We start from the raw sequence: 17,519 nt of genomic DNA on the forward strand, positions 1-17,519 counted from the left end.
GTTTCTTATTTTATGTTACATGGAATATTCCTTTGGGAGTAAAGAATTATAGGAAGTACTTGGAATAATCTAATAGCATAGGGTTTGAGGTGGGGAAAGTACTAAGAAAAGGCATTTATTTCTAATTTGATGACAATTTAGGCTACTTTTTTCCTGTCAGAGGACGTGCGGCCTGTTTTCCTCATTGCTGTCAATTTCAGACCTGGTGACATCTCTTTAGGGCTTGTGAAGTGTCATTTTCCAAGCATCAAGCCTTGACTTGAAGGCTAGAAGCTTTCTTTGCTGTAGGAATCTGTGGAGATCATTGAGGGAAAGAGATGGACTTTGTTTTAACTGTGTATGTAGCTGATGATGAGCTCTGGTGGCCTAGTGGCAAGGAGCTGTGCTACAATCCCAAAGGCATGTGGTTCGAGTCCACCAGCTGCTCTGTAAGAGAAGGATGGGCAATCTCTTCCTGTGCAATTAACTGCCTCTGAAAACACACCAGAGTGTCAGCTATGGGTGGGTTCTGACTCTAAGGCACACAACAACAACAACAACAACAACAATGTAGATGGTAGCATCTTCTTATGAGGAGATCACCTGCCCCCAGCTGTTAGCTCCTCCAGCTCCTGTGTACCCCCTTTCTGGAGTGCTTGTCACTCTCACAAGTCCTAACTCTGAGACAGTCTATTTCCACTCACTTTAGTCTGTATGACGGCAAGACACACATCTGTATGTTCACCATCGCTCTGCACAGTAAGTGCTCCAGAAAAGTTTCTCAAATGAAGGAGCTTGTTCCAGAGTCTTTCAAGGAAGGATGACTAGCAGAGATGTGGGTAGTGTTAAAGAAATAAACAAGGAATGATGAAAAACACAGAGACCAGCAAGAGTTGGGAGCTAATTTTCAACCCTGACACTCAAAGAGCAAGAAGATAAATGTATTCTTAGAGGCCCATGGAAGTTCTGCCTGGAACTGTGGTTCTGGGTGGTGGCTACCTGTGCCAAGGAGAATGGTCCAGAACAATACCTTCAATTTCTTTCCCCTCATGTCCTCCAGTCTTCTCCTGATTCCTCTTATTATTCAAACTCGAGTGAATCTGGCAGTGCTAACACAAGTGCCTTCTCAAAAGAGAACATGGCAAAGAAATGTAAAGATAGATCTGGGATGGGGCATCCAGCACTATGAAGTATTAGATAAAACACTTGTCATTAGTATATAATCAATTGAAAGTGAAGTAGAATCCCGAGCCACCAAAATGTGGAGTCAAAGAAAGTGAGATAGAGATAGAGATAGCAACTTTTTAATTGTTGTTGTTGTTGTTGTTGTTGTTATGTGCCTTCGAGTTGCCTGCGACTCATAGCGACCCTATGTACAACAGCCCTAAACTCCACTCTGTCCTGTGCCAATCGCACTGTCTCTGACACTCCCATCCTAATTATCCCAGTCACTGAATCAATCCACCTCATAGAGGGCCTTCCTCTCCTGTGCCATCCCTCCACCCTTCCAAGCATGATGTCCCTCTCTAAGGACTGGTCTCTCCTCACTACATGTCCAAAGTAAGTTAGACGGAGCCTCAGAATCCTTGCCTCCAAGGAGCCACCCGGTTTAACCCTTTCCAAGACGAATCTATTTGTTTTCCTAGCAGTCCATGGTATTCTCAATACTCTTCTCCAGCACCACAGCTCAAAGGCATCAATTCTCCTTCTATCCTCCTTGGTCATTGTCCAACTCTGTGATGCATAACAGGTGATTGCGAAGACCATGGCCTGTATCAGACGCACCTTAGTCTCCAGAGAGACACCACTTGCTCTTCAGCACCTTGGAGAGGTCCCTAACAGCAGACTTTCCCCATGGCAATGCGCCTTTTAATTTAGAGCAGAAGAGGAAGGGTATATTATAAACTGACACAGAACAGCAAGTAGTTGACACTTCAAGATTGAATTTAAAATGTAAAAAAATGCCCCCGAAACCCACCATTAAAAACTCCCACACTGAATGCATGGAGAGCAGAGAATCTCATGATCATTTTGTCTAGGGACGACTGTTGACAGGCTCCATGCATTACAATTTAAAACGCTGTTTTAAAGGTCAGTGCAGTCATCCCTACTTGATTAAAGGATGCTACATACTTTATGTCAATAGATAAATGAATAGAGAAGATACACCTTAAAATAGTCATGATATTTATGACGAGAATCACAAAAAATAAAGGCAAAAGCTGCAATCTAAAAGAGGAAGCATCTGAATGTTTTGAAGATCAGCTCATGACGCTACGTGCTAGATGAGTGAAATTGTGTCATAAAGGCTTAGACTGAATATTGTGTGTTGGATGATGAGACGTTTGACTGTATGGATGAGTGTGTGTGTCCCCTTCATTCATCCAGCAGATAGATACACTTCACACTCTCTTCCCAGCAACGGAGTTTCCTTATCTCAGGAGGCATTGAGCACTCCAGTGAGGTACCTTGTTTTGCTGAGGTTGAATGAATTGATCCTTGAGATTCTTTCTCACTAGTTGCACTTCTTTTTTTTTTTTTCATTTGATGTCCACAACAAACCATGAAATACTCTTTACTTCATTTGATATGTGAAGAAAAAAGTAAATGGATTGTCAAGAAAATGGTAAAGGCACATGTGAAACTCTGCATTTGTTGAGTACCTACGACTCCATTGTATGCTAGTCCTTAGAGTCTATGCTATAACTTATGACTATAAAGATGTAGAAGATACACTTTCTGTTCTCTCTTGGTTTATCTTCTTACATAGTCATGCAGTCAAATCCTCAAAATGACATTCAGAGAATGCCAGGATTGAGGTTTATACTGGATACAGCAGGAACAGAGAGCAGACTAACTTTATGGTAAAAGTGAGATGTGAACTGGTCTGAAAGGTAACAAAGGAGTTTTATGGAAGGTGAGGGTGATGACATTTAAGCCAGAGAAAGCTAAGTGAGAAAAAACACAGAAGTGTCTGAAGGCAGATGTTCAGTTACCTGTAAGATATTCAGACCATCTCCATCCAAAAGACCATGTTAGAGAAGGCATCAACGAGGAGTAGATTAGATAAAACTGAAACTCACAAAGGTACAGCATTTTCCCAAGCCACACAGCAGAGAGGGTTGGGAATGAAATGAGATCTACAAAAAAACCCCGTGATAAATGGTTAACATGGGGCTGGACTTGCAGTTAACATGTATTTTCCAAACCTGAACTATGTAGTGCCAAATCTGTGCAGAGCACAGAGATTTTAAAAATAAATTTCAAAATTAATCCCATGTTTGAGAATATTTTTGTGTGACTCCTATAGCTTATCTTTTTAGTTATTGTTTTGCATGGTAGCTCCAACATTAAGCACTCATCTGCTAACTAAAATGTTAATAGTTTCAACCAGTCAGCACTTCTCCAGAGAAAGATCTAGTAACCTGCTCTTGTGAAGATGTCAATCTAGGAAATCCTGAGGACAAATTCGACTCTGTTAGGGGGTTAATAAGGATTGAAATAAACTCAATGGCACTCAACAACAATGGCAGCACTATTATTATATTTGCTTTATCTAATTATTTTATTTCCCCCTTCTATGGCCTGACCTCATTGTTAATGAGTCTTCCTCCAATCCCAGTGCTACATTCTTCTTCATGTAGTCTAGCTTCTGGAATGATTTGTTCAGCATGCACATTGAATAGGTATGAAGAAAGGATGCAACCCTGCCACACATATTTTCTGATTTAAACCAAACCATGTCTTCTTGTTCTATTCTTGCCAGTAGGCCACCAGAAGCCCCTCCCAATTATCTTGTATCCTGATTTTTTATTATTCCTCTAAGTCATTAGAAACTTCTACCTTCTGATTTGTTTCCAATTTATCATAGTCTTAACGTCTAAGAGACACTGGCTATATTTAAGTGTTTTCTCTTTCTCTGCATGTGAGCGAGTTCAAGACAGAGAGAGTGTTTGCTTGGAAAGAAAACGTGAATACTCTAATAGTATTTTGTCAACTAAAATGGTCCTAGGTATGCTGTCAAGGAAGAGAAGCCACGCTGTCTGTTTTCTCTGACTTTTGCAGTGACAAGTCACCTCTTAGATAGAATAGTATTTTATTGACCTGTTGGTTTTGTCAAAATATTTCTTAGAGAATGTGTTATTTTGGTGTACTCTCCTATTTGAGATATAATAAAGGGGGGAAAGAAGGTATTTTATGCTCTTAGCTACTACATATGAAAAACTATGACCTAGGCATTTTGGAAAAAGAATAAGCTTTAAAAAATCAGAACAAGGAAGCCGAATAATTACTTTTGTATTATGTATTCAGGGCTGTTCTTGGTGCCTTTTAGATCTCACTTGATTTTCACAAAAGTGTGTGGTAGATATTAATTTCTCTAATTTACAAATAAGGAACCCTTAACAAGAGGCTAAATAAATCACTCAATGATGGAATAAAGCTTCCAACCCAGATCTATCTGACCCCTCAAGTTACGTTTCATTACACTATTGTGTTTGGTGTTACTAATTGCCCTCTCGTCCGTCATTGTGAATATCTACCCTTGATTCTTTATTTGTAACACACCAACCCCTCCTAACCTGATTTCCTTTTGTTGTGGGAATAACTCAAGGGCAGAGTTGTCAAAGCAGCCTGAGTTAGCCTATGAATGTTTTCTTCTTCTCTCTTGAACCCAAGGGATCTCCTGCCTGACTGCCGTGGGAACTAAGAACAATAGCTTTGAGATGATGCTGCCCTCAAATCAGATCAGGGTCTTGGAGAAGTGACCTATTTTACAAATAAAAGAAGAAAAAGTAGAGCCTATTAGTAAGTAATTTACAGTTTCTATATTTAATAACACTGAGGCATGAAACAATACCCAATAGTTGGTCTTATCAAACTTTGAAGCTTATGTAGAATATCCATTTTGGTCTGAAAAAAGATATTATCAATATTTTATGATAGGTAGCTCCTAAGAGCAACAATGATTACATAGCTGTCATTCACTATAGTTTTCAAATATATTTAGGTTCTTTCTTTTGGTCTTTCCAACAATTTCTAGATGCAGGCAAGGCTAGCCCTTATTTCACAGACAAGGACATTGAGGCCCAAAGTTTTACCCAAGTGAGGTTAATAGCATGGATTTCCTCAGTGCTTCATTTCTGTTTATTAGGGAGCTCTCATGGTCTAGTAGTAAAGAGTTGAGCTAACAACCCAAAGGCAGATGGTTTGAATCTACCAGCAGCTTCTAGGGAGAAAGATGGGGATTTTCTTCTCATTCTATGTACAGCCTCTGAAATCCACAGGAGAGTCAGCTATGGGTCTGTTCAGACTCAAGGCACAAAACAGCAGCAGCTGTTAGGGAGGTCTGATGGATTTGTGCTGCCAACCCAAACATCACACTTCTCTGTCAGCAATGTTAAGAAGACAAAGATTCTCACCACTGGACCAATCGGTAGCATCAGGATGGATGGCGAAGAGATTGAGATTGTTCACAGCTTCAGTTTGCTCGGCTCCACGGTCAACACTCTTGGCACCAGAGGTCAGGAAATAAAAAAGTGTATTGTGATGGGAAAGTCTGCGGTTAGGGACCTCTCTAAAGTACTCAAGAGCAACGGTGTCTCTCTGGAGACTAAGGTATGCCTGATACAGGCCATGGTCTTTGCAATCACTTGTTATGCATCAGAGAGTTGGACAATGACTAGGGAGGACAGAAGGAGAATTGATGCCTTTTAGCTGTGGTGCTGAAGAACAGTATTGAATGTACCATGGACTGCCAAGAAAATAAACAGATTCATCCTGGAGAGGATTAAACCAAGCTACTCCCAGGAGGCAAGGATTCTGGGGCTTCGTCTGACATACTTTGGGCATGTTGCAAGGAGGGACAGGCCCTTGGAGAGGGACATCATGCTTGGTAGGGCGGAGGGACAGCGCAGCAGGGGAAGACCCTCTATGAGACGGATTGATTCAGTGACTGGGGTAATCGGGATGGGTGTGTCAGAGGCGGTGCGGTTGGCACAGGATAGAGCAGAGTTTAGGGCTGTTGTACATAGGGTCGCTATGAGTCGCAAATGACTCAATGGTACATAACAACAACAACAGCAGCAGCAGCTCCTTGGGAGACACCTGAGCAATCTCCTATGTTATAATTTACAGCCTCAGAAAACTTCTAGAAGGTCAGTTAGCAGTTGGTTCAGATTTAACATAATGAGTTGGTTGGTTAAGTTGAAACTATTTATTTCTTTTCCTGTATGTTTTTGAGGGGCCGAGTATATTTCTCTGATTCTGACTTTGGCAATGAAATTTGCTTTGGACAATAAGAGGATAGAATATATGGCTCACAGAGATAATTGAAATTGTTGGCTTTGTGACTGCTTCTGCACGCTCTCTTTATTTTTGCTCATTGCCAGGAGAACACTCAAGGCTGGGAACATCTCTATCTCATCTTGGAGTCCACAGATCCTTGTCTGGTACCATGAACACGCTCGATGTCCAGGAAATGTTTGTTAAATAAGGAAAACCCACTGCCACTAAGTTGACACTGACTCATGGTGATCCTGCATTGGGTTTCTGAGGTTGTCAATCTTGATAGGCTGAGACTCTGTTTATCAATCTTCTAAATAAAGGTTAATAATACACGTTATATCTGCCTCCAGAAGAAGAAGATTGATAACACAATTACAAAATGGGCAAAATAGAAAGACTTCTAACAGAGGAAGACATTCAGATGGCCAACATACACATGAAGAAAGGCTCAAAATCACTGGGAATAAAAGAGATGTAAATCAAAACCATAATAAGATACTATCTCACCTCAGTTCAGTGTCAACATTTAAAAGGACAGCAAGCAATAAATGTTGAAGAGGATGTGGAAAGTTTGGAAGTCTCATACACTATTGGTGAGATTGTAAAATTGCACAACCACTTCGGAAGGCAGTTTGACATTTCCTCAAAAAGCTTAACATGAAAAAATCCGTATGACCCAGCTATTCCAATGCTAGGATTATGCCCAAGGAAAATAGAACTGAGATACAAATAGAAATTTGTTATGTTCATAGCAGTGTTATTCACAATAGCAAGAAAATAGAAACAGCCAAAATGTACATCAACAAACAAATGGGTTGAGAAACTGTGGTACATTTACATTATGGAATACTATGCAACACTCAGGAATAACAATTTTGAAAAATTCTGTATAACATAGGAGAAGCTAGAGACCATTATGCTGAGCGAACTTAGTCTTATTTTTGTCTTAGCTTAGTAAGATTATTGTTGTAAAAAATAGAGGAATAACTAGTAAGATGCGTACAAAAATTCAAAGGGTGAAGGGGAGGGGCAGGAGGACTGTGGGTGGGAAAGGGAAGAAATCACAGGATTAAAGAGTTTGGTGAGCCAAGGGAGGAGGTTAAGGAATTGGGAAAGATCCAGTGGAGACCTGAAAATATAGAGTGATAGTAGGCATAGATCAATGGTGATTGGTTTTATAAACCATAATATTTATGGACAATAGTGTAAAACACTGTGTGAATGAAAGAGTGGGTGAAACACAATGCATATGAATGAAACACATGTATATGAATTTTGTATGCAAGCCAATACAAGATAAGTCTGACAAAATATATCAGTGTTACCTACTTTATAGAAGGTTCTCAAATTTAAATTTTTAATTTAATAACTTTTTAAAGAGTTTTATATATGTAAGAGCGCTTGAAATACATGGTTTTGGTAATAAGATAGTTGATTGTATAGTTCTGTAGTAGAATTGTTGACTTTTCTCCTTTTTAAAAAAGACATATAATGTTAACATAGTTCAGTGTTTTCTAATATGGGCGATTGAATGGAGGAAAAAATATAGAGTGCAGCAACGGCACAAAGAGGACTCGCGTGTTGTTTTCCTTTTCAGACATCTGTCCATATGTGGCATATTTCCTCTCTGAAGCAAGATCAAACCCCACAAAATGCATCATTTATATGCCACTCCCCATTATGAAACAGCATGGAGACCATTAATGAGAAGCAAAGGTTAAAAGAAGACTTCCTCGACTCGGTTTCAGGCAGACTGTGGCAAAAACGCAAGTCTCATCGGGAATTACGCACATAAAAAAAGAGCAAACCTCACGCTCAATTCTTGCTCCAGCCCCCTGCCCTCACCCCCAGCCACACCGCCCCAGTCGACAACAGCTTGAGGTGGAGAATTTGCAAAACTCACATGGGGAGCTTTGGCCTCTGATTTTTGAATCTCAGAAATCCAACAGTGCTGATGAAGGTAGCTGTGACATTTGCAATTTTCCATGCACCAGCCCATTCCATTTTCTTCCCCGGTGCTGCCTCCATGGTACAGTAAACCGCCAGCACTGACAATAATTACAGCCAGAATAAAACGAGGAGAGTAATAGGAACAAAGCGTCACCGTAATTGCCTTTTCATTATTTGCTAACAGTTAGTTATTCAGTCACAGGGAAAAATTACACAGTAATTGGCTGACAATGGGGAAGCAAATGCCGAATCCCACAACTATGATATTTTTACTTGTTGGACTTTAGACCTTTTATTCATATTTTGATTAAACAGCTGGAGCATTAAACTGACATATGAATGTCTTCTTGGTCAAAATCCAATGCGTCCCTGTCTACCCTATTCAAAATGTGGAATTTAAACTAGCACGTACAGTAGCCCTGTAAATATTGTAGTCTATTGACTTTCAAATACATTCCTCCTCTACACCTCAGTTCCCAGGGAAGGTATGGCTGATATAATAGTGCATACTTCTTTTAACAGATCTACTTTTCAGCTGGAAATTTTAAAAAGAAGAAAAGAAAACAAACAAAGCCCCCCAAAATAACCCCAAACCCTTCATAGTGCATTCTTCCTACAGACCACAAGATCTTTATAAATGGACCTGAAGAAAATATTCCCTCACACTTCCCCATTCTGCACGCAGAAGATGAGGTTCAGGGTCATCTGCATCCTACTCTTTTCTGCTCTTCAGAAGAAACCAGGACTTTGATGCTTTGCATTCTACTAAAAGGGCATCCTAGGGGGCTCTGCAGCCTTGGTGGTTATAAGTTGCGCTGCCACCCGAAAGCATGTAGTTTGAATTCACCAACCTCTCAGCAAGAGAAAGATGGACAATTTCCTCCTGTGTGAGGTTCCTCTGAGAACCCTCTGGAAGATCAGCTATGAGTTCAGTTTGACTAGATAGCACACAATAACAAAAAGGCTTCTGGCTGATACGATATTTGCAATTCAAAGCTACCCAGGGATTCAATGGGAGAGATTCAATAATCTACTTCCATAAAGGCTACCCTAGCCCAGAAAACCCTTGGTGGCTTAGCGCTAAGGTGTTATCCTGACAACTCAAAGACTCGGGATTCAAATCCACCAGCTACTCTGTTGGAATATATGGGCAATCTCCTCCCATGTGATTTACTGCCTCTGAAAACCTGCTAGAGGGTCTGCAATGAGTTGGTTTCAACTCAACTGTATGCGAGCACAACAGAAAACCTGAGAAAGTAACTCTCTTCTGTTACATGGGATCTCTGTGACTCAAAAGAATCTAACAACTATTCCATTATAACTATCTTCTCACATTCACCTACAAGAGGAAGACCTGGAAAAGGGAGACAGGGCAAACTGTGGCTGTGTGTACACATGCTCTCCTGCACACACACCCCCTGACACAAACTCTACAGATACTGCTGAGCACTGGAGTTCTGTTTAGTTGTAAAACTTGGTCTGAGCTCCCAGAGTCTGGCCTTTGCCTAGATTAGCCAGGTATCCACTGGAATAACCTGGCGTGCTGTGCGCGTGGAGACTTCAGACAATGTTTGATGATGCTAGTATAGTGAGAAAACTTAATTTTTATGGTTCAAGCTTAGAAGTATTTTTATTCCAAGTGACATATCTTGGTTAAACAGGCAGAATGTTCCGTTGGGTTTTGGATGAAAACTGCAGACAGAGAAGGAAATGCAGCTGAAAGAGTGTATTAGAAAGAGTAAATCAGCATGGGGTTTGAGTTGTGTGTGTGTGTGTGTGTGTGTGTGTGTGTGTGTGTGTAAATGAATGTGTATTGAGGGCTGGTGATGGAAGATAGAAAAACGTAGCCAGGCCTTCACTTAAAGATGAACATCTTCTGTTTAGGATGGAAAGCAACTGCAAGTATGTACTTGACCTGAACATGTTTTAGTAGAATCATGGCTCTGATGATTCACTATGAGTAGGAAAAGGATGAGGGAGGTTGACATTTGGGGGACCGATGCATGTAAAGCTATGGCTAATGCTGAAAAACAGGAAATACACTCATCATCTCCTTTAATGCTCACAGCCCCTTTATGGGACAGGATTTCTTTTCTTTCATTTCACAGATGTAGAGATTAAGCTCTAGAAGCTTTAATGACTGATTCACAGTCTTCAAGCTATTAAATAGCAGAATCCAGAAGTTGATAAAACTCCAGAAGTTTTAGTTCCCTGGAATAATACCACTTTTCAGTGATGTCTTTAATCTTCTTAGAAGTAATTGAAATTTAATCAATTTTTCTAAATAAATTTATACAACATTTGTTTTATGTGTATTCTCTGCTGTACACCATGGGGACTCAGAGATGAATTAAAAGTGTCTGTCCTCTAAAGGTATTCTCCTTGCTACCAGAGATCAGACAAGAATGCCCACTGTCACCACTCCTATTCAGTATTGTATTGGAAGTACTTGTTAGGGTAATATGGCAAAAGAAAGAAATAAGAGGCATCCTGATTTGCAAAGATATAGTGAAACTGTCACTATACACCAAGGATATGATAGTGTACACAGAAAACCCCAAAGATTCGACAAAAAAAAAACAACCCTGGGTTTTTTAGAGCTAGTATTTAATAGAGTGGCAGGATACAAGATAAATATACACAAGTCTGTGGAATTCCTCTACAGTAACAAAGAAAACACAGAAGGAAAATAAGAAAGCAATACCCTTTACAATTGCCATTGTTGTGTACCATAGAGTCATAACCGACCCATAGATGACCCTCCGGTGAATTTTCAAGGGCAATTAATCTCATGGGAGGAGATAGATTGTCCATTCTTTTCCTACAGAGCAACTGGTAGATTTGAACCACATGACTTTGGAAATGCAATGCAACTTTTTAGCACTAGGCCATCAGAGCTCCCTTCATTTACAATAGCCAATCACAAATTGAGATACTTAGGAATAAACCTAACTAGAAACACAAAAGGCCTTTACAAAGAAAACTACAAAACAATTCTGCGAGAAACAATGAAAAGACCTAAATAAATGGAAAAATGTTCCCTGTTCATGGATATAGGAAGACTCAATATAATGAAAATAGCAATCCTACCAAAAGCAATCTACATGTATCACACAATCCCAAACCTGATACCAAATTAATTTTTCAAGGAGATCAGAAAGGCAATTCTGAAGTTTATTTGGAGAAGAAAGAGACCCTGAATAAGCAAAGCACTTCTGAAAAAGAAAAATAAAGTGGGAAACATAGCACTCTCTGATCTCAAAACCTACTATACAGGTTTAATAATCAAAACATCATGATACTGACAATGACAGGCACATAGACCAATGGAACATAATTGAGAACCCAGAAATTAACTCATCTATCTATGGTCAACTGATACTCGACAAGGAAATAAAATCTATCAAATGGAAAGGTGACAACCTCTTCAACAATGGACTGTAACCTGCACAAAATGAAGCAGTGTCCATGCCTCTTATCATACATAAAAGTCAAGATGGATCAGAGACCTAGGTGTAAAGCCCAAAACCATAAACATCATAAGAGGTAAATTGAGACCAAACTTAGAGGCCCTCCTCTATGGGGTTTGTGGAAAGAATGCACTGTGTAGCATTTGGAGTTATTTGGATTTGGTTTGGTTTTTATTTTCTTGTTTCCTTTTTTTCTTTTTAAAATTTCCAACTGAAAAAAAAAGTCTGTTAAAAAGTAGTATATGCTATTATATCAGCCATACCGTCCTTGGGAACTGAGGTAAAGAGGAAGAATGCATTTGAAGGTTCTTACTGATCTCATTCCACCTGGAAGCATTAGGAGATGCTTCATGCAATCCTGACCAAGAGGCATGGGGACTGGGATATTTATCGCTAGCATCCTGTCCACCATCTGTTGAGGGCACATTTGAGATCATTAACTCTGTGCACAGTCCCAAGAACACCAGCAATGAGAACAAGTCACTGGCCGAGATTCCCAGGTGTTCTTGGCAAGACAACTAAAGTGCTTTGAGATAAGAAGTGTCAAGGAGATAAAATGGTGCCCTGGCGATGTCCAGTGAAGGGGAGACCATTCTTGAGCCAGGAATTGCGTGGAAATGTCTGGTTCCAGTTTACCTCTTTAACATTTCCTAGCAACCCATCCTGGGACCCATTTCCTACTCATATGCTGTTTCCTCAAGTCCAGTCTTTGAGGACCTACTGAACCTTGGGTATCTTGGCTCCAAGTCCAAGTCCTACAAGCAGCTTTCCTGACTGACTCCATCAGAAGGAAACCTTCTGTGTGTCTATTTCTTCTGCCCTCCTTTGCTTCTGGCTTCCAATCACTTCCAGCAATAGATCTCATCTCACACAAACTCCAAATCTCTAAAGCTCCAGAGCCACCAAAGATTTGCTGTTTGTTTTCCATTTTTTATTTTAAAATGTAAATGGTAGCAAAACCTGACCTGAACTAATGTGCAGCTATTTATAGCTCTTATCTGATGTGAATATTCATATATTTCACTGCAGAAATATTCATGTATTTGATTACAGGATGCAGCCTCAAGCGCTGCTGAGATTTTATATGATAAATGATATGTGCATCATATTTCTTTTCTGAGATCGTAACAAATCTGAATTATAAAACACATCTGGCCCAAGGGATTCAAATATAGGGTTGTGAGCCTAAAATTATAACAGCAACACTAGTTAGCAGTTAAGTCCATTGTATCTGCGTGTTTAATGTCTTTGATCCTCACAAGAACCTGATGAAGTATTGATGTTAAGAGCTGTAGCTGAATGGGCTTTGACACAGAGTGACTCCACACACAGCCCTGCTGGGTCCTATACTGTCCTCATAGTCTCTGTTGTGTTCAAGTTCATTGTTGCAGTCATAGTCATCAACCACCTAGTTAAGAGTCTTCCTCTTTCTCACTGACCCTGTACTTTGTCAAATATGACATCCTTTTCCTGGGACTAACCTCTCTTGATAACACACCCAAAGGTTTCATTAATATCACTCTTTTCCAATAGTTTTTAGGAAACAAAGATTCAGACATGCCATGTAACTTGCCCCAGGTTGCACAGTAAATTGAGAAGCTGGAGCTTGAACCCCAGCACCCTGACAGTAAAGTTCAAGCTCTCACCCTCTATTCTACTTCTAAGTACAGGCAGCCGATCGTGTAGATGCTGACAACTCTGTCCAGGCCCATCTGGTTTGCATTGGTTGTCTTACAGTTTCTTTGTTTTCTGACTCCAAATTCTCAGCTCTAGATTCTAAGTCCAATTCTTTTCCTGGCCTGTCACGTTGATACTAGGATGTTATCTTTATGAGATGTAACTTTCAGCAGCTTCTTGTCAACTCAATCCCTTAACCTCTCTAGCACCACAGTCTCAGAGAGAGCAGCTTCCTTCTTGTGACCCAGCTCCAGATCTGGGCTCTACGTACTCTGTGCTCTTTCGCCCTGGATCTGTACTCCCTCATTAGGAAGTACCTCTGAGACCCCCAGTGCCTCCCCATCACCTTCCCCTGAGACCCTCAGTGCCTCCCCATCATCTTCCCATGCCTGCAGTCCACTTACCTCATTTATCTTGCTAGGGTTACAGACCCTGCAGTAGTCTGTATGCCACATCTTGGGACATAGAAGGACTTTAGTGATGTTTTTATAGGAATAAATCACTGAATGAGGAAGAAGACCCAGTCTAGGCTCTTTAGTTAGTGTAGACATGCCTTAGATTTCCAATCATTCTCACATTTAACAATCTGTTGCAAGTGCATAGACTCATATAAATTGGTGGATCTGGAGGCCATGCTTTTGCCTATGACAACAACTGCATCTTAACTTTTTATTCTCCATCAGTCACTATGATGAACACTTAAAATCTCTTGTTTTGACTAGTCCTCACAACAGCCTTATAAGGCATGTATTGCTTGTGTATCGTTGTGAGTTAGGAGGACAGAGTATAGAGAGAATAGCCTGACCAAGACCTCGTACCTACTTTATTGTCACATATAAGCCACATACTGCCACATTTTGTCACAGTAAGTCTGAGTAGCAAGCTACTCTTGTTGGGGAATGTTGGGGAGGAAGGGAACGCCTCTGGCCAGGACAGATCACCTAGCTCTGGATAAGTGCAAGCCTCCCAAAGGCCTTTAATATGGGGTAGAGAAAGCTCCCCTGTGTGTGGCTGTACCGGCTTGAGAAAGCTGGCCACCTGGGAAGATGACTGCCGCATCTGTTGAGCTGGGAGTAGTCCACAAGAGGCTGAGGTTCTCCCATCCAATCTGCATGTCCCACATCTGCAAACCCACCCTGTCCGGTCTTCCTGTTTACTTGCTCATATACAAGTGCGCTGCAGGCCCAAAGAAAGTTCAGCTGAATTGACTTTCTCAATGGCTCCTGGAGTGGTGTGTCTCTGTTTTGCTTACCCTTATCAGGGTGTTGCTGTTTGTTGCTGGCGAATAGACAATAACAAGTCTAAAACTCAGTGGTTTAAAAAAAAGTTTATTCTTACTTACACATCTGTTGTCTTAGGCAATCATTTTTACATTGTCTGGGCTCCAGTGGAGTAGAAGAGAAGCTGAAGGTGGGATTCAGAACTGTTTCACATGTCTCATCATTTTTAGATCAATAGCTAGTCTGGCTGTGTATCTCTTACTGACTATAGGAACCCCAGATAGGAATTCTAATCATCAAACACACTTTAAATCTCAAGTCATAGCATAGTCACTAACATCTCACTGATTAATACAAGTGACATGGCCAGCTTCTCCATCAATTGGGTAAAGAAGGTACCTAGTGCTGCAGACACCATGGAAAACCCCGTTACCAATTCCTACACCAATGGAATGAAGTATGGAAACTAGACTAGCCAAACCCCACATCAATGGAGAAAAGAAATATTGCTTTTCCAAGAAGGTAAGGGAATGTGGTGAAGTCAAAGTGAGTATTTGATGGATGATTATCTAATGATCCAGACTCTTTAAAAGGAAGGTCTAGAATCACCCAGAGCCTCTGAACTTGGAAGTCTTTCTCTCTGCCAATCTATCTGATGAGGTACCCAGGGCAAGTCTTTTGGCCACACTGACAACAGTAACAGGCAGTCTACTGAGTGTTTCACTGTTGAATTGGAAGGTCCCATAAACATGTGGGAGGTGGGAATGGGGAGCTGGAGCAATGAAGTAGTGGGGAGTGGATGAATATGTGCTCTGACACACAGACACCCCCTCCCACATGCACACACCACAAACACACACACACACACACACACACACACAGACACACAGGTACGGTCCTGCACCCACGCTTCTCCCTAGGGCTCAGAGGATTCACTTTCTTGTCACCCTCCTTCCACATACTCCCTCTAAGTCTTGAAAAGCATCAAAGCAAGTGCATTTTAACTCTTTGCCCAGTGGGCCTAACTGCTTTCTTGTGTTTACAAGGGATTGGGAGAAATTTCTAAATCTCAGAATTATGTTTTTACTGGGGGAGAGAAATGAATAGAAAAAGCTCCCAGTGGATTAATTTATCTGTATTTTGTTTTAGCTTCTGACATTTGGAAAAGGCTTGAAGATCTTATTAATGTTTGCTAGTTTTGATTTGCTTTGTAGGATGATAGATTAAACCAGAATCTTGGGAAATAGACTTGTTATTTTCCTTTTTAGAACTACAATGCCTGGGATTATTTTCTCAAGTGTCAGGATGGCCAGTCCTCAGATTGAGAGTTGCCTCTCCTCACCACGCTCACCCTCGTAGACACGACTGCCAAGTGTGAAGCTAAAAAAAATGGTCTCCCTTTTGCCATCCTTACACTAAACCATTCCAATTTTATCTTTCCAGAAAAATAATTTTATAAAAATCTTTACAAAATCTGAGAAAAGTATTAATTAAACCTGTTTACATTAAGTCAATTCCAAATCATAGGATTCTCTTGTGTTGTGGGATTGTTGGATGGGATTCTACTGACTATAATCAGAATTGGAGGAAGAAGACTCATAAACAAACTGCAATATGTAGATGACACAACGTTGCTTGCCAAATATAAGGAAGGAAGGCCCGAAGGGTTTGCTGTAGAAAGTTAAGGACTGCAGACTTCAGTATGAATTGAAGCTCAACATCAAGAGGACAATGATCCTCACCACTGGACCAAATGGCAGCACCATGATAGATGGAGATGGTTAACATTTCAGCTTGTTTGAGTCTACAATCAACACTCTTGGCACAACAGTCAGGAAATCAAAAGATGAATTACTTTGGAAAAATCTGCTGTCAGATACCTCTCCAGAGTGCCAAAAAGCAATGATGTCAGTCTGAAGACTAAATTGTGCCTGACCTAGGCCTTGGTCCTTGCAATTACTTGCTGTGCATCAGAGAGCTGGACAACAGCTAAAGATGAGAGAAAGAGGACTGTTTTTGAGTTGTGGTGCTGGAGAAGATTATTGAACATTCCATGGACTTCCAAAAGAACAAAGAGGTTAGTCCTAAAAAGGGTGAAACCAAGTTGCTCCTTGTTGTTGATTGCCTTCAAGTCCAGCATGACCCATAGCAACCCTATGAACAAAAGGCCAGAAGCCCCTCTACAACTATTGACATTTTTCAAAGTTCCTAGAGTTTCTGGAGGCATGTTCTTTAGGAACTGGATGCCACTCCTGCTTCCAAACCTGTCATAGAATGTCATTGGTTGAGTCTGAAAACCCACCGGAGGGTCAGCTATGGGTCAATTCAGACTCAACGGTACACAACAGCAAGTTGCTCCTTAGAGGCAAGAATTTTGAAGCTCTGACTCACATTCTTCAGGTACATGGCCAGGAGGGACCAGTCTTGGATAAAGACATCATACTTGGAAGGGTGGAGGGACAGCACAAGACAGGAAGACCCTAGATGAGACGGATTGACACAGGAGCTAAGATAATGGGGTTAGATGTGCCAGAGACAGGAAACTGTCAGGAGAGTTAGTACTATCAGGACTGACTGGTTCAGGACAGAACAGCGTTCAGAGCTATTGTACATATGGTTGCTATATAGTCACAAGTGACTCAGTGCTATATAATAACAATCGTTATATTAGAGGGCTCTAACTCCTTAGGGAATAGGGAGTTGTACTGCCAACCCTAAGATGCATGGTTCAAATCCAACAGCTACTCTGTGAGATAGATGGGCAATCTCTTACCAAGTGATTTACAATCTCGGGAAACTCACTGGAGCATCAACTCTGTGTTGGTTCTGACTCAACAGCCGTGGACAATAACATAAACCTTGATGTTTACTTTAGGTTAACAATCAAGCATAAGTCATGTGCACCTGTGTGTGTGTGTGTGTGTGTGTGTGTGTGTGT

The sequence above is a fragment of the Elephantulus edwardii genome, unplaced genomic scaffold (assembly GCF_000299155.1).
Source record: "Elephantulus edwardii isolate Elephantulus edwardi_28Jun2011 unplaced genomic scaffold, EleEdw1.0 scaffold00201, whole genome shotgun sequence".
In the NCBI taxonomy this organism is placed as follows: domain Eukaryota; kingdom Metazoa; phylum Chordata; class Mammalia; order Macroscelidea; family Macroscelididae; genus Elephantulus; species Elephantulus edwardii.